The sequence below is a fragment of the Rhinolophus sinicus genome, chromosome 3 (assembly GCF_057876585.1).
Source record: "Rhinolophus sinicus isolate RSI-liver-muscle chromosome 3, RSI-T2T, whole genome shotgun sequence".
NCBI lineage: Eukaryota > Metazoa > Chordata > Mammalia > Chiroptera > Rhinolophidae > Rhinolophus > Rhinolophus sinicus.
In genome coordinates this window covers 162,676,047-162,695,038 of record NC_142503.1, presented here as the reverse complement: position 1 = coordinate 162,695,038, position 18,992 = coordinate 162,676,047, and the positions used below count along the sequence as shown (strand labels likewise).

The following is an 18,992-nucleotide window of genomic DNA, read 5'->3' as shown; positions in this document are numbered from 1 at the left end:
CCAAGAGAATCCCCCAGTCATTGAAAAAAATTCAAAGTAGATTTAAAACATACTTTACCTCAAACCCTATTGTGGCTATAAGGAAAGCCTGGAAAAATGAGAGACAAGAGGCACAAACAATAAGAAAATTTCTGTATTTTTCATCCTGACAGTGAAAGGCTTACGGAATATCATAGTTGGAAGCAATCTGCATGATTAGATGTATATTTGTTAGGATTTTCTATGTAGAATATGTCATCTATGAATAATTGTAGTTTTATTCTTCCTTTACCTGAATGTTTTTTATGTTATTCTTGCCTATTGCACTCGCTAGGGCATCTAATACAATACTGAATAGGAGTGATAAAAATAGGCATCTTGCCTAGTTCATGATCTTAGGAAGAAAGTATTCAATCTCTTCCTGTTAGGTATCATACTAGCTGTAGGACTTGTTAATGCCCTTCTATTTTTGGCTTGCTGAGAGTTTTTAATTATGAATTATTGTTGAATTTTGTCAAATGTGTTCCTTCATCTCTTGTTGAGATCCATGTATTTTTTCCTTGTTAATATGGTGAAATACATTGATTGATTTTTGAATGTTGAACAAGTCTTGTATTTCTGGGATAAAACCCTCTTGGCAATGGTACATAATACTTACAAATTGTTGGATTCAATTTGCTAATATTTTGTTAAGAACTTTTGCATCTTTGTACATAAAAGATACTGGTCTGTAGTTTTCATTTCTTGTACCAATTTTGTCAATATTTGGTGTTAAGGTAATGCTGAGCTCATAATGTGACTTGAGAAGTGACTCCTTCCTATTCTATTTTTTAAAAGTTATTTTTTTCTCTGGCTACATTCAACCTGAATATATAGGAGGAAAAACAAAAACAAAACCCAGAAATCTCACTGCTGGGTTGTTTCTTGAGTCCTGCTTGCTTTTATTCGCCTCTCGGGATCCCCTGATAATTGACCCTGATTACCCTAGAAAAGTCTTGTACCTTCTACATCTCATTCTTTCTGGAAATCTTTCTGGTCCCTCCCTGCTCTAAACCCTGTTATTCCATCGTGCCTGCAGTTCTCTGATATGATCCATTGCTTTAAATCTGTTTTTTTGTTTTGTCATCTTTCACCCTTGGACTAAATGTTTTGGAACTTCCCTTACTTCCTGGGCCCACCCCAGCCCTCATCTCAGACTTTGATTCTAATTCCTCTTTAATTAGAGCCCTCAAAGTGCAGAAAAACCACACCCACTCCAATACCAGTCCCTGCTAGTAAAATTTCAACCTGGGCCCAGTCTCTGCTTGCCTGGGAAGGAAGGTCTGCCACCTCGCTTATTACAAACATGAAATGAAACTTGATAGCATGGAACCATCATGGAATAATTCATGTAGTCTTACTGACTTTATCGATTACGTTACAATTTAATCCAGTATGCAAAAGGCCTTTGATTTTAACTATGATAGGAACTAAATTTTTCTGCCTGCCTAAAAGATTGCATGAAATTATAATTTAACTTTTTTCTTGGTATTATTTTAACATCAATTATCTACCAGGCTATTACAGAGTGAGAACCTTATATCTTTGTAAAGTGGGAAAGACAGTTCCTTGCGTGAAGAGGCCAAGATGGCTCTAGGTTTTCTGCTTTGTTGTTGGTAGTGTTGTATTTGTTTTAGTTCTTTTTCCTACTTATTGTAGTGTTGATGTTCTCTCCTTTTCTATGCAGCTATTAATTTCCTCTTACAATGTCTTTTTAATTGCTTCTAATTTTCTATAGACATTATTTCTATAGACTATAACGGGAAAAGAAAACCTGTTATTTGCTTATCACCTTTATTCTTTCGTTTGACTTTTCATGTTTATCTATGGTTTAAGTTTTTACAATGATTATATTATTTTTGTAAATCATTTTAAATTAATTAAAAATAAATTTTAAAAATTCATTAAAAATACTACTTACCACATGGGAGAATTGCGAATATTAAATACATGAAAACCGGGTAGGACAGTATCTCATACCTAGTAAATGCTAAGTAAACAATAGCTATTATGGTTTTTATTTTATGCCTGGTTTAGGGATAGTCCGCCTCTGCGTTTAGATCCTATGTGACATCTCCTCCTTGATATTCTACTTTTACATCAAACTACGATACAGAATAGAATTTACCATCTTCCCCACATCCACCCAAACTTGTTCTTTTTCCTGTGCCTTAATTCTGCCAGTAGTACCAACTTACTATCACAGGCTTGACTTTTTAAAGGTGCCATTGATTTTTCTCTCTTTGCGCTCCAACCAGAGCAATTCCCAAGTCTTTTTTATTTGATTTTGCAACATTGAAGATATAACTTTTCTCTCCATACCGTTGTTCAGAATCTTATTACTGCTCCTCTGGACTTAATGACATCATCTCTGGGCTAACACAGTAGTCGGACTGATTTCCAGCTTCTGCAATATATTTTATGCACTTAGACTAATTTTCCTAAAGAAGTGTCTGTAACATCTCTTTCCTACTCAGTAACTTTTGTTGACTCTCTAATATATACTGAATCAAGGCCTTCCACTCTCCCGTCCCAGTCAACCACTGCCATTGGCCTCAGCAACCCCTTCATGCTTTGTGCCCTTCGGGCAAGTTATTTAACTTACACAAAAATAAAAAAGGTAATATTCTAATTGAAGGTCTATGACTTTTTCTTTCTATATTTAAATGCGTGAGATGGACTGAGTAGACTTTGATCCCTTCTGGGCTTCTAAGAAGTCTCCTTTGTTAGCTTTTAACAGATTCTTGGCTTTATTCTGGATTGATGAGATTGTCAAATAGCTGACTGTGTTCCTTATAGGTGAAGTTTCCTGCCATTAAAAACGTACTACACACACACACACACACACACACACACTCACATACACACACGTGCACACCACAAATACATGCTAAGAAATACTTTGGAATTTCAACAATATTAATTCTTTACCTCAAATGCAGTAGATACCAGAGAAATACATTTCCATTTCCCTTTACATTGGACATATTTGCAACTTGAGAACAAGAGCCAGTGTTGGTTTTCAGACAGAATCCATTTAATTAATCATACTATTTGAACAGCTGGGGAGGCCATATATTTATGTAAGAGCTTAACATTCTTTCAAAAATTGTCAAGTATAAATCAAAATAATATTATTTCACTTTTTAATGATACAGTATTTATCTTTAGATTTTATTCACACCTAACATTATAAATCAATAGTTCTAGCCTTTGAGACACATTATTACCTATGTTTAAATGTTTTCTAAAAGCACTATCATATGCAGTGAGGTAAAATAGGACTACAGTTCTATTTACCACAAGATTCTTTTGGAAAGTATGAGATTTTCCATTTTTGTTTCTAAATTTGACAAGCAAGGGGTAAAGTAGAGAAGAAATAACTTGATAAAATTATGTTTCCCCCTTGGTAGTCACCAGCAGAAAGATGAACTTTTTTATTTAAAAAGGTTAAGTTTGTCTTATTCAATGCAGCAACATAAACTCTACACAGACAAATGTGGATAAAAGACAAAATGAAATTGAATTTTTGCTTTAAATGACTCAAGAACACAGTTTTAAAAATATTAACTAAAACATGAATACTAATAGCAAAAATAAGTGGGAAAACTTTAATAAAATTTGTTTTAATAAAGATTCTAGCTTTTGTTCCAAAAGGCTAATTTGAAAGAGAAACTTTGGATTCTGCCAGAGATAATCTGATAGAAAACTCCAAGGGTATGAGCAATGATTTAAATGGAAGTCACTTATCAACAGCTATACTTTGGGCCCAGCCAGGGTGGTCAGGTCCTTAGCAGGCTACACTACAGGCCTCGGAACTCTGGTGTAACTCAAAAAAGCTATAAAGGAGCAGAAGCTCCATGAGGTTAACTTTGGAAATAAAGAGAAACATAGGAAACTAGAACATGGGATGGCCAATTTTAATTTTCCTTTTGAATTCTATCATTGCAGAACAGAACTGTTTATAGTTAGCAATATGCAGAGCTCATATCATATGACTTGGACAGTTATGTTATGATTCCAGCAGAGACAGAACATATGTTCTCCCCTGGGGGGAAAAAGCAGGAAGGTGGCCACTGCAGGCTGGTGCTCAGAGAAACCCAAGACTTTTTAGGCACTAACTCAGCCTCCAGATTCCAATGAGTCATTAACCAAGGTCCACGTAGCCATTTACCTCCCCACATACCTCTCAGGCTGTTTTTGCCTTCTGATGCTGTCTCTGCTTTTTCTGCGCTTCTTTAATTTAAGTATTTCTCTGTAAAGAAAGAAGAGGGGCATATGTTATTGTAGTCTCTGTTCTGGAACCCCATAGGAGTGGTCCTGGCCCCCACTACTGTCTGAAACTACACTGTGTACTGGGCAAGATAAACTTGTCTCAGAGACTGACAGCCAATCTTCACTCTCTAGAAATTTAATAATATAAGAGAGGAGATGCAGATACACCCAAAAGTATGGGCTTCAGAATAAAAACATTGACTTTTTATACATGAAATTGTCAGGTGCAGTTCAAGTGAACCTTAATGTGATTCATTCATTCATTCATTCTACTCATTTTTCTCATTCATTCTATAGATATGTATTAAACACTGCCAGGCAAGTTTCTAAGCACTGGAGAAATAGGAGTGAACAACACTCAACCTCATCTTTGCCATCATGAAGCTCTCAAAATAGTGGAATAGAAAGACAATAAAATAAAACATACATATAAAATTGATATTGTGATGTGAAGAACATGGTCATGTGAGAGCTTATCATAACCGAATGTAAGACGAAAGAAGGGAAAACTTTCATGAGGAGGCAGAGCCCAAGCAGAAATAAATCATGTGACCATGAAGGAGCAGTTGTCCGTGCAGGAGGTGGGAGCATGGTAAGAGGCACTAAAAAAAAATGCCACTGTGTCAGGAGTGGAGAAAACCTGGGGGATATGGTGAGAAATTAGATGTGATGGGGAGAGGGGCTCAGACTGCAGACTGTACAATTAGAACTCCCTTACAAGTTTCGTTTTAAATAGACAGCAAGGATATCACATACTTTGAGATAATTACTCAGAGGCATCATATCCAATCTGGACAGAAGCAAGATACACCTGCACAGCCTAAAATCCAATACGGTTGAGAATAATAAAGGCATACCTACCCTCACAGTGTACATTAATTGCTGGGGACAGCAATATTAAAAGATGGCATCTTGAATAGGGGCCAAACCACCACTTGGTTAAAACAGGGAAGTTTTGACTAGCTCCACTAATAAATAATGAACCCAATATCCTTTGCCTGGCCTTCACTCCTTCACATAAATTCAATATGTTAATGCATCTGTAACAAATTAAGTGTCTTTTAAAAGTCCCTTAAAAGTCTCCAAATCTTTTAAAATTTAGAGTGCCTATGGAAAACAAATAAGCAAAATCCTTGACCTTTTCGCTATTCATAAGAAAGATCAATGGAATATGCCAAGAACCCAGGAACCTTTCTATTCTCAGAATTTAAAAAGGGAATTTGCTTTTATGAACCCAAAGCAAAATTGGAAATCTTTAAAAAAAAAAAAACTAGCTTGTTTGTTTAGCTTTTGATAATGTAGTCAAGAGAATACTAATATATACCAGTCACAATGCAGAATAACCTAATCTCTAAAGCTGCTATTTGACATATGCAGCCTAGACAATCCTTGGAATCTAAAGTAGCAATTTAGGTTGTTTATTCTTACATAAGGGGAAAGGAGGGAGGAAAAGAATTTCTACTTCCCATTAGTCAGTGTCACATTTCCCTTCCGTATTCCAGTATTTTCCATAATAACCCATTACACTGATCTGTAACAACCAATAAAATACCTGAGACTGCGTGAAATCCAAACAGAATCTTAGAATAGAGAGAAAACAAGAAGACAGTCTTTTGTAAGCACATTTGACATAACAAATTTTATTTCTATATTAAAAAAATGAAGACAAGAATGGGAAATGAAATGCTATTAAAGAACTACCACAAGGAGTCAGCAATTTCTGAGTTTTTCAATTAAGTTGCCAATTTTAAGGCTATTACCCTACTCCCTGAATCAAAAGGATTAACAATTTTCCTCTTAGCAATTAGAAAGGTAGAATTTTACCATGGAAGCGCATGGGGGAAGACTGTACAAGAAGTTAGAATTAACTAAATCTCCAGTGAGGACCACCCAAGAGGAGCTAAATGAGGGGTTACTTTCAAGTGGGGCTGGGATCAAAGATTGAGGGAGATTAGAACCAATAGGAGGTTAAAGGAAAACATCTGGTCCTTTGCAGTAATAACCAATAGAGAGGTGGATCTTCCTTGGGGGAAGAGCTGCCCATCTGACCACCGACCCTATGACTTGCCATAAAGTGCTGATTCCATGGGGGAGGACACCTCTGTCCCTGCAGGAAATGCTCTCAAACTATCAGGAAAACTTAATGAGGGTGTTTCTTCATCAGGCAGAATGCAAATGTACAGTTCAACACGGGGGTTCAAAAGACATTTTTTTCCCTGTTGGTGCAACATTGATCATGTTACATATTGAGTATAACTTCTTGACAGTCTTCCTCTAATGAAATCCGTCACTGAGAATGGTGGAGGTAGACACTGACCTTTTTGGGAATCAGCTTAGAGCTGAGGCCATCAAAAAAGGAGGTGGTGCATGTTAATATTAATTTTAATTAGCCTTATAGCTTTTATTTATGTAATAAATTCCCATGTCTGTGTAGACAAGAGATGTTAAAGTCCTAGGGAAGAAATGGAAATATGCAGAAGAAATTAGGGAGAGGAGAAGTTCCAATATTTTCCTAACAAAAGAGTCATTGATGAAAAGAGCACTTTCTTTTAGAATGTTGTAGCTTTTTGTAGTTTGAGCCTTTTAAAAGAAGCATTTACTTTCACAAAATTTCTATACAAAGTGTAATTCTACCCTAGTTCTTATTCTTCAGATGATCCTGCAAAATTAATCACCCCAGGGAATGGCCAAACTGCCCAAAAGTGGCATCTTTAAATGTGCCAAGTTCATCTGTTATCTCTGCATATCACATTTCCTTAGAAGAATTCCAAGAAGAATTTTTTAAAGGATCAGAGCAAATGTGTTTGCCTGACTCCTCTATTTAACAGGAAGGCGACTAGAACAAGATACTATGTGCATTTGGCCATCGGATCGTGGAGGGCAGCCCGCTGTTTCCTTAGCCAGGCTACAAGTGAAAAGAGCGTTCACATTTTCTTAGTACCATCTCTCCACAAGACATTTTCATCAGCGACGAACTTGTGATGGGGAAAATCATAGACTATCAAGGCTGCAGTGGAGAGCTGAGATTAGACTGTTTCACTTTTCCAAAGAGGAAATCAAGATCCGAAAGAGTCATAGGTGGCAGAATTGGAGCCACTTTCTGCTGGTTTTCATCTAGAGCCTTGGTTGCAGCTCAGGATTCACCTGCCTTTTCCCCATATCTCATAATCACTGTTCCGGTGGCACTCAACCCCGTCAATGGCCTCTATTTCTCCTCCTCTAGACAGCTAGAAGGTGGGGTAACAAAGACCAGATAAACTCTGCCCCACAGTTAGTGCTGGGGGCAGGAGAAGGGGGAAATAGGCACAAGTGAGCTCTGGCATCTAGCTTTTCCCCCACTTACAAGAGGATTTCCTTGCTAAATTTGCTAAATGTCTCCCCGTTGTACTGCTTTTATTTTCTTTCTTGGACTTCAGGTGTGCAATATTGAGAATTATTGTCCTCCTCTGTTTGTAGCTCACTATCATCATTTAGCCTTGCAAAGCCACCTCTCTCTCTTTAAAAAAAGGTTGATTATTTTACCCCTTCATCACCTCTCCTATTGCCCTCCCCTCCACAGGCGGCCCTTCTAATATGTTTACTAAAGGTCCTTGGATATCCTTGTGTCCTTGAAGAATTTAGTGTTGCTTTGTGCAGTATTTGACTTTAATTTGCATAAGTAAAATTGCATTAAGCGCCCCTTCTGTTTGTTACATTTTTCACTCAAAATTCTTTTAAGATCTATCAATACTTCTGTGTGTAAATCTGGTTTATTACCTCAGATTGCTGTATATTATTATGTAGACTGCATCATAACATTTTACTTATACATGGCTTTCAGTGATAGACATTTAGGTTGCCAGACATCTGTAAGTCCCAGCTACTGTAAGCGATATTGCACTGAATGTTCTCGTAGACACCCTCTTTAGACAACGGAAGAATTTCTCTTGGGGACTATATCTGAGTTAGACTACTGAGTCATATGGAAGATGTATACTTATTTTCACTACGTATGCACATATTGCCCTCTGGAATGCCTGTACTAGCTTATATGCCCATCTGCAACACAGGAGAATTGTTACATCCCCATTAGCACTTAATATAGTATGACTTTTTAATTATTGCCAATCAGGGTTTTCTCCTCGTTAATAACAGGGCTTTTGATTTGGCAATTTAAATCATTATTTTTATGTTATATTTTTCTATTTCATGAAATTATATTTAATGACAAATGCAGGAAAATCTCATGCAATTTGACTAGGTATTAGGAATAATTCAATGTCCTGATTAGTGGAGAGCTATCCGTAAGACCTCCCCAGATTACCATTTTCAAAGAAGCAGAAAATGAGCTGCCTATAACTGTAAAATCCCCTCCATACCCATAGTTAGTCTATGAGAATTCAGAAGTCACTTCAGGATTAAGTGTGATCTATAGATCATTACCATGAAAAGCAGCTCTTATTGTATTTTCCCTGTGGATATATCAGTTAAGAAATTACTTTGTATTATTACAAGGAACAATTTTGGATAAAAATTGAAAAGCAGCTCTTATTGTATTTTCCCTATGGATAGATCAGTTAAGAAATTACTTTGTTTTATTACAAGGAACAATTTTGGATAATGTAGCAAACATACTGATAATTTCCATGCTCCTCCATCTCACTTCCACTCTTGCACACATACACTCTTCCACGAAATGGCTGTCCACACATGGCCCCTACTGAATGAGTGGTCCTAGATCCACGTTAGTGCCACACAATCTTGCCCTCTGGCCAGTGTGTAGGATGAGGAAAATTCTTTGATCTAAGGTTGAACTCATCTATAATTTTGGGTGAACCAATAAGAGTCTTATGATTTTGAACTAACTGAGATGGGATTACTTAGATATGGTGAGCGACAGAGGCAGAAACAGGGCAAGACAGAGCTAATGTCATAAGAAAGCAGAAACTAAGAAGTTGCAGGGGATCTGCAGAAAGGTGCCAAGGTCACAACCACAGTCCAACAGTTGTGAATGCGTGAGTCAGCCAAGCAGGAGCCTTACTGGGAGAACCTTAGCCTAAATCCTTCACCTAACTTCACTCCCATTGTACAGAAAATAAAGCTGATCAGACATTCTACAATACCTCAAAGACAAGGTCAATCAACACCAGACAAGGAGACAAAAGGATTGACTTTCAGGCCTTTGTGTTCTTCCGTTCTCCAGAGCTCCCTTCAACCAAACACTACCCACCATTTTTTTTAAAGGAAAATTGAACATCTGCGAGTCCTCTACTCCTTATTTGTTAGAAATAAGCTTTGATAATTACTCTCAAGGTGATGGGTAGGGGATGGAGGGACCAAGGGAGTTTTGGCATTTACCAGGGAATCAACTCCAGTGCCCAAAAGGTCAACTGGAATATGACTCACACGTATCCAGAAGTTACTGAAATTTCAAAGCTAGAAAGGATCTAAACATAATATAACTGAGATATTTGATTTTATAATATTTTTAAACAACCTGTGTTTGAGTACACTGAAGACACTCCAAACAGAATCAAATTGACTTGGAAGTCATCAAACTGGGGAGAAGGATGTGGGAGGAAATTAAAAATCAGAAACCCGTGGTTGTCAGGAATCACTTTCTTAGTAGCCAGAAAACAACTTCTGGGACCATCTTAGAGAAAACTCCCTGGCAACATTCTGTCAACAAGTAAACCAGTAACTCTCCACTTGCCATCATGATTTAGATGCTACAAAACCGTGGGATCTATAAATTAGACAGGAAAGTAGAGTAGACGTGTTTTTCCCTTATCCTGAAACTCCTTTTCTGGTGACAGAGTGTTGGATCCAGGAATGGGCTGTAAACTTAACTGCTTGTCTTTCAATCCTGGCCCTATCTTGCCAGCTATGTGATTTTGAGCAAGTTACTTAACCCCTCCATCCTCCAACTTACTCATGAATGAAATAGAGATAATACTGCTGTTGAGGGGATTGCCTTTAGAAGAGTGCCTGGGATTTAAGTCTTCAATAAGTGTTAACTGTATTATAATTATTATTTGGTAACAACAACATGATTCTCCTGTAGGGAACCACCATCTCTCCCATTCTCGTCCTGATCGACTAAGGTGGACTTGACCCCCATCCCTTAGTTCCTCAGATATTACCGAAGGAGACTCTGTGAGAGTCAAGGTTAGGAGTTTTGATTTGAACCATTGGAAAAGAGGCACTTTTATTTTCACTGGAGTTTATGAAGCTAATGGCTATAAACCTGAAGCCAGTAGGAATCATCAAATAGATTCTACCTGAGGATAAAGCCAACACAGAAATATCGGAGTTGAACAGGGCCAAGAGATCAAATCTTTATAACATTATTCAAGCCCCTGGATCTAGCTGATCCTGAAACCAATCACTGAAACCCTTGGAATTTCCAATTGTGTGAGCCAATAAACTCTCTTATTTGCTTAACTAACATAATTTGGGATTATGTTATTTATAATTGAAGGAGTCCTAAGAAATATAGTAAATTATGGCCAAAAAGTATTTGGGACTATGTAATTCTTTTTTTTTTCTCAAAAATTCATTTCTTAATTAATGCATCAAAAACTTGTATTGATGCTAGTTTCGTGCTAGACACTGTACTGGATACTATGATGCAGTATTAAAATAATGTGTACATTCAAGTGGGGCGAGATAGTCAATAAATAGAGTATACTACATAAAATTGTCATTTTTGTAGGTCAAATACAGTCAAATATGGGCAATTCCACAATTCAGCCTAAAACCTAATGGTCATACTACAGGAACTGTTTACCTTGAGAGGTTATATGCTCTGAATATGAACCACATCACTGGCTTCTAAGCAAATCACTACAAGGGGCTTCTAGTTTTACATCTTTATCCTACAGATCCCCACTCCTCCTGCCCATCATTTTCTCTACCATGAAGTAACTCTGGGTAACATGACAAACTCTGTTCCAGTGTGACAAAGAGATACAATCACCTTAGAAATCATTTTTCTAACACTTAGGTCCCTCACACCTATAAAACCACATTGCTTACGAGTCCTGGGGCCATGTTTTCTTTCACAGACTGTCAGTAGCAGCCTAGCTCACTGCCTCCTTCTTCTAACCTACATACTTACTTGAAACCAACGCAGCCACTTTATAAATGGTATCACTTGGTACTTTATCTGCCTGCTCCTCGGCTCAATTCCTGAATCCTGCTCAGTTGCTCATTCTTTCCCTTCCTGAGAACACCCGGCCTGCCCTTATCATATGTAGTTTGTGGGAAGGTTATATTCTGCCTGGCCAGTTCAGCAGGGCTGAATCTGGTCCCGCTCCCCGCATAAGAACGCAGGATATGGTGAGGCCAAAAAGGAACACCAATGGAGCCATGGATAGGGGGTTCATACCACTATATTCTCACTGGCAGCTGGGTTGGAGATACAGGAAGCAGGAGCCACACGATCCGCAATCCACCATCCACGCTTGCTAACCCCACTTGCTAGCCGCAATCCGCCATCAGCTTCTCTGCCAATGAACCAACCAACCCCCTAACTCCCTAGCGTAGCCACGGCAGTTATATTAGTGGCTAATGGCTCATTGGTAACAGCTTATGGCCACCCAGCCACAGCGGATGGCCGGCTGATTACAGCTGATGGCCATCTAATAACCAAGCCAGCACCTTTACACATGAGGCCGAGAGCCTGGAAACTGCTCTCTAGGACTCTGTCTCCACAAAGGACTATTTTATACTGGGAGTGACAGTGAAATCATAGGGGCAGACATAGGGTGGAGCAGGGAGGCAAAGTCCGTCTAATGAGGAAGTGGACTCTAAGACAGAAAGAGGCATACAGTAGCTTATTAGGAAATGCTGTTGAAGGCAACACCTGCAGAAAGAAAGGGAAGAGAAGGGAAGGAAGTTGGGTAGAGGGAGAAGGGAGCTACAATGCAGTCCTAATGGAGGCCTTAGAAGCCTGCAGAGAGTTCTGAAGATGGGATGGCCCCTAAGACTTATTCTGAAATGGGGTGAGAGAATAAGGCCTTTATATCCAGAGCATGGTAACCTGGTCTATCTCTTTGCTAGTATGTTATCAGCAATACTCATATTGTTTAAAGTTCGTTTTATCATCTTAATTTTAATTGCAGTCTTTTCTATTTATTGTCAAGCCCTTTTGGCCCTGAGTAAGTGCTATCCTTAAAAGTCAATGAAATGCTTATTGAAAGCGTGAATAAACAAGTGAATAGTTGGTGATTAAAGGGAGTAAAACAAGACTATAATTCATATTCTCTACAGGACTGTTTATGATCAGAAGGAATCTGATCATTTCATTGCCAATATTTCAGTTAATTTCACATGATAATTTTTCAACAAATGTTGGCTAAGTAATTTGTACTAAATATTCTAGGGATAAAAACACAAATGAGTAATGATCCTTAGTGTCAAAAAACTTGCCTTCTAGTTGTAAGTCATACAAATAAATAATTCCAATGCAAGTCAGGTTGTGTCACCACCAGTGGACTCACCCAAATTGCCCCATGACTTGGGAAGCTTGAGCCTCTATTAGACCCAGGATGGGGTATAATTTTGGGGAGGTGGTATACTTTATCTGGGCTCTGAAGGATGAACTGGGCTGGTATCAAGTTAGTGAGATGGTCAAAGCTAAGGGAATGTCATGGGCACAGGAAGAGAAAGTCATGTGAATTAGCTGGACAATAGAATAGATTTGAGGAATAGCAAGAGATAATGCCAGAATATAGCTTTATAGTCAGCTTCTGGAAATGTCCAAGCCAGTCTCAACTACCTAGAGACCTGAATCTTAAGAGGAAAACACTCTAGTATTCGTTAGTGTAATTCTTAATTTAATTTTGTTCTATCCAGAAGTAGATCTATTTTAGGCCACTAATTCATCTGTGGGCCAGGCTGTTTTTCATGTGGTTCTTTCATTTTCAAGTGATAGGGGATTGGTTATTCATAAGTATGTGTGAAAATCATCTCAGCAATTTATTGGTTTATAACACCAAGGTGATTCTGAAATGTCCTACACCCACCCGAAGTCTTAAATATTACCTAAGTATTTTTGAGAGATTTTTAATTTTTTGTTTGTTTGTTTTGATGTTGGAAGGGGAAGAGTCATGCTCTGAATACCCACTTAAGACAGAAAAAACTTTCAGAAAATTTTGTTGGGCAGCTAATAACTAAACAGCCACTCTCAAACACTGTCAAACCAACTGACAATAGAAGAAGTGATGAAATAAAAGCAAACGAGAAATATATTAAGTTCTAAGGTTGGTAAATACTACATTAACAATACGTTACTTTTCAAAGATAGTTCTATCTTGTGATGATATAAAATGAAAACAGTTTTAAGTATAAATAGTGATGGAAATAATTTGAGATTTGGGATCAAATTTAGGAAAACAAGAGTAAACAATATGTTTACTAACATATTTTAGTTGCTATCAGTTTTGTCTTTCAGAAGTAAAACCAACCATGGCTGAACTTCATATCCAAGGGTGAGAACATTTGATTATTATTTTTATTTTTATCTAACCTTAGTTTTCAGCTAGATCCATGTCGAGGCTATCTGCCAGCATTTTTGTGACAGTCTTGTGGCCTACACTGAGCAGGAAGGTGGACCTGTTGAATTAGAAAAGGATAACCCCAAGTTTCTTTTGAAGAAATCCATGATTAATGTGTTCTCACATCTCCCTCAGCAGGTTGCACATTGGAAAGGGTCTTTCCAGAGGCTTTCTGCATAGGAAAAAAAAAAAAATCATGAATGTCTTCTAGCTCCAGGAAAGCCATCCAGACTGGAGATTTGCCAAAGGGCATACTTTGGCTTCCTGCCAGTACTTTGCAGTGGAGAAACGTTATGTGGAGGGACTTCCTTTGCTCTAGTGAAATCTTACTAAAGGTCAGAAAATTATCCGTTTTACCCACACACAGAGTCTGACACTCACAGATTTATTGTGGCTCAGGAATTCATGACATATCCTTAGAGTTTACCCTGGATGACAAAGAAAGTAGAAATATGATAATGAAATCATTATATATAAACATTAGTCTTTTCTGCACATTTTCCTTACACTGCCCCCTCCCGAAAAAGCATAAATAATGATTTGATTTGCTTCATTCTATAATTCTTTAAATAGCTTCTAAAAATATTTTCCCAACAGAAACACAATATCATCTAGTTTATAGTAACTAAACCTGATGTATCAAAGCATAAATATAATACTTTCTCTTAAAATTTTTAATTTAGATCATCATTTTTATACTTTCATCTTTAAGCTATACTTTTGAAAGAAAACATTTGATGTTAAGAAAGGGAAATATCACCATGTCAGATTGGTTACTTCTATCCCTTTATTCTCTACTCTATTTTCTTTTTTACATTAAATACTGAAATTAAAGAAAATTAGTATTTATTGTTGTTCTCTGTGAAACAAATAGAAATCATGCACACAAAGTGCTGAACAACAAAGCAATGTGTAGAGTTTTTTTCTATTCACAATTAAAATTTACCTCAAGTCTTTTCATTCAATACCAGTCATAAGACCACCAACCTAGAAACAATTTCTAGTTTTTAATAGCTCCCATTAATATATATGAAAACACAGTAAATGCATAATTTTCACATCAGGATATGGAACCACAAGAAATGAATTATTTATATAGGCTACATACAAGTAATCTACTAATACCAATGCTTGCCAAACAAAAGTATCCTTTATAATTTTCATTCATTCAACAAAGATTCCTTGAAGTCCTACCAAATGCTTTGTATCAAGGCAGAGATTTTAAGGAATATGAAATACATAACTCCTGTCCTAGAGAAACTACACTCCAGTTGGGAAAACACACAAGTATGAGTGTACACACACTTACACATACACAAAATACCCAGTCATATGTGATTATGGGTTCAATAGCAATCACAGTACACAAAGGGCATAATTGCTCAGAGGAAATGGTGATCAGTATTATTTCTAACAGTCTAAGACATTGTCATAGAAATGGTGGGCATTTTTCCAAAGGATAAACCAATGGCCAATGATTCCATTCTTCACAGATGTATACATCTAACTGAAAAGAAAATTCTGTTGATGCTCTGTGACCCTGGATAAATAGTTTTATACCTTCACATCCCTCTTCCTTTTTCTCTTCTCCCCACTCCATACCTATCAGCCACTTGTGCTCAGTGCGTGTTGCTATGATTGCTACACATTCTGCCAGAAATCCTAAGCAAAAGCACATCTGAACCTCTAAGCACCAGAGAAAATGATATGACATTAATGATACATTCTTATGTACAAAATGAAATGGCTTTCTCAGAGTCAGGAAAGGGGCATATATAAAAATACATGGATTTTTCTGAAGAACCTTTACTAAAATTTATAAGCCATCTTTTATATTATCTTCCATGGAACCAAATCAGTTTACTTCTGAATGATATATCTTTGTTGTCTGGATGACTAAGCTAGGTGGAAACAAAGTCTTCTAAATATTTCTGAACCTGCACACTTAATCAATTTCTTTTTTCCCCTGGGCTTTATTATTTTAATTATTAATTAGAACCAGCACTAGAAGAATGTATTATATCATTAAGAACCTATAGATACATAAACTTGAGGGAAATAAAACCAGATAGAAACTGTAGAAGGTTCATAACAGAATTGAAATTTGTTTTTTTCCACAACCCTCCTGGGTTGTAGTATCTCCAGCAATGAGATACTACAAGTTCATCATGAGATGATAGTCTATGATGTGAGATGGGTGGCACAGAGTACATGTTAGAGAACTGTGATGGCACAGAAGCTCTTCAGAATGTAGAGAGATTTCTATTTTCCTTCAAAACCCTTTTCTGCTTTGTTATCTTCAGAACTCAGCTAAAATTGGATGTTTCACACATGTGCTAAGAGTTATTTAGAAAAGTCAAGTCTTGTATCTTTTCTTAACAAATTTTCTGTTCTCTGCCCCAGCAACATGGATGTCATTTTCATGTATCAAGCCAAAAAAGAAATCAATTTACAGCCTGTTATTCAAATTAGGCCAGCTGTGAATTCTTCTCTGCGTAGGGAGGTTTTATGACCATTCATTCTTAAAGTTGACAGTTGTTCAAGAAATATGTATTAATTTTACCAATTGAAATTTTATTTATTAAGAAATTCCATGTACTCAGAAAGATATATGACTTGAATAGGCTAGCTTTGTTGAAAATGAGCAATCCAGATTTTGGGGAGATATAAAAACCAACTTTCCAGACCAAGGTGCCCCTTCAACTAATGAAACAGCAGAATTTATTTTACCACTGAGTTTAGTGATAGCCAACATCTTATTCTGGGCTACGAGTCTGTAACCTACTAAAGAGCTGGAAGACTGCACATTTCTGAGGTTAAGCAAAAGTTCCTATGGTTCGAAAAGTGAGAATCCACTTCTTCTCAACTTTGCTCATCTTTATGGCTGTTTTACCCAGTGAAGTTATCTTTAGAGACTAATTAAGCATCATGATATCTCATGCAAGTGAATTCATTTCAATGCCAAGTGTCTATAGGAGCTAGGAAGGTAGTACAAAGAACTCTGAGTTCCTAAAGAAAAGTTCTATGTAAACATAATGTATTTTTAATTAACTTTTTCTTCCTCTATGAACCAGCTTTTATATTTTCTTTTCTCCCCTTTTTTAATTCCCCCCCATCAATCATTCATTTCTATGGTCAATTGGGTTACCACCCAAACCCACAGTGACACCTGCTGGCCAATCAGGAATGGCGGGACTGAGTCCCTGCAAAGGCCTTGCCTGGCCTGTGGTGAGCAACTGAGTATATTGAAACAAACATTAAATACTATAAAATTATTTCAGAAACTTAGTAAGTAAAAATTGTGAATTGCCTTCCAAGGGAAGCTTGAGAGGAGGGAACTTTGAAAGGAAATCAGCCTGAACAATTTCAAACATAAAATTTAAGGACTGTAAGTGTTTGACCCCATAAAAATGAGCCAAAAATACATCCTATACTATGAACCAATTATTAAGCCTTAAGAAAATTGTTATACTAATTACTCATGGAAAGTCTCTTTTTACATTGGTTTTTATCAACTGCACTTACGGTTCCAAAGATTTTGTGTAGCATTAACTTAATAAAATACCCAAAGAAACACATGGGGATGTGTGGCACATACATTTGTTTCCTTTAAAAATACTGATTAGATCTTCAACACAAAGGGTTAACAGTTTAGGTTTAAGACATTCTTTCCTATCACTGCCCAAGAACTTCCAATTCTTGGTTCAGTTTCTATACTGAAGAATATTCATATTTTGTTAATCCTAGGTATTTATACATTGGTTATTTTGGCTGGGTACATTTTTGAGGATGTTTGCTTTGTTTTAAGCAAATCCGTCTCTGACTTGAAAGTACAAAGTCTAGTAAAAACAAAGACAACAGGACTATTTTTTAACATTCGTACGTTTTCTTAAAACATTTACACTTTTCATTTGAAGGTTAAATCCTAGGAAAATTCTCCATACACGTGTTCATATTTGAACCAGGAGGTTGTCCCTGAGGACTTGTAGCAGCAAATGTGGATTGGACAAAAATGTTGGCCTTCTTCATCCTTACTCTGTGTTCTAAAAGCCAAAACTTCATTTTAGCATGACCTTAGAAGAATAGTGATACTTTTAGCATTTCCTGGTATTTGGTGGAAGGAATGTTTTTATTTGACTGCGGATGTCACTTGGTTTACAGGAAAGATTGGGTAATGTGTTCATGCCAGTACTGCACTTACCCTAAATTTCTTGCTATGTAGGAAGAACACATGTCAAAGCTCACTGTTTGTTAAATGGAAAAGATTCAGTACACCAGAAGCTTCTATTATAAACATTGTGACTTCGTGCAATTTACAAAATGTTCTATCTCCATTAAACAATAAACCCTTGACCCCAGAGCTCAGTTTCGTGATTCTGCGATTTGAGAAGGTAGACATAATGGATGGCAATAATAAATGAAAAGTTCAAGAGGTTAAGAAAAACTGTTTAATTATTTCTCTAGAGCGTGGGCTGCAGAAACCTTCTTTGCATGTCTGCCTTCTTCTTGTGGAAATACTGCATGGAAGGGGTCCATCAGTGCAGCCCAGGTGGAGCGTAAAAGCAGGGTGCTGGCCCTCTGCTGTGTTTAGGAACAAATGGTCTCTAGATACCCTTGCATCTCTGGACTTGCAGCTCCTGCCAGGGGAGATCCAGTGCCAGTCCCAGGGCTCAGCATCTGTTTTCCAAAGAGCGTGGATTTGTTACCATGAGAAATTCATTGCTCATAGTTACTTCCCAGCTGTGGCACTGGGGAGTGTTGCCTTTTTGCCTTATTTATTTGTTGAAAACCATGTTCTGTCCTCTCTTGGAGGCTTTCTTACATAACTAGTCCCGGACACATGCTCTCAATACCAGACCCATTAAGCTGCCTTGTGAGCTAAAGAGCTCCTCCTTAAAAGCCTCCTCATGTGAACTTCACAAGGTCAGGGGTAGGGATGGTGGGGGTGGTGTCCCACATGAGGGAGGGACCTGGAGGTTCCCAGGGCACCACATTCTCTAAATCAGATGTCTATGAAATAGGCTGTGTCTAAGGACTGGGGCCTTGGTTGGTGAAATAGTCTAGGGCAAGCTCTCAGTGGAGCTTTGGAGGCCAGGTAAAAAGCCTTCCCAGAACAGAATGACTGAAGCAGATCTGGGAATTCCTCACAGGGTGTGTGGC

At 37.5% G+C, this 18,992-nt stretch overlaps 1 long non-coding RNA gene across 1 annotated transcript in view; it reads right to left on the bottom strand.

The window, feature by feature from the left end:
* LOC141570352 (uncharacterized) overlaps nt 1–18,992 on the bottom strand; it is a 196,657-nt gene that overhangs the window by 8,461 nt on the left and 169,204 nt on the right. Inside the window, exon 2 of the long non-coding RNA XR_012494348.2 lies at nt 4,205–4,273. This is a non-coding gene — a long non-coding RNA (uncharacterized LOC141570352). The remainder of the gene's footprint in view (nt 1–4,204; nt 4,274–18,992) is intronic.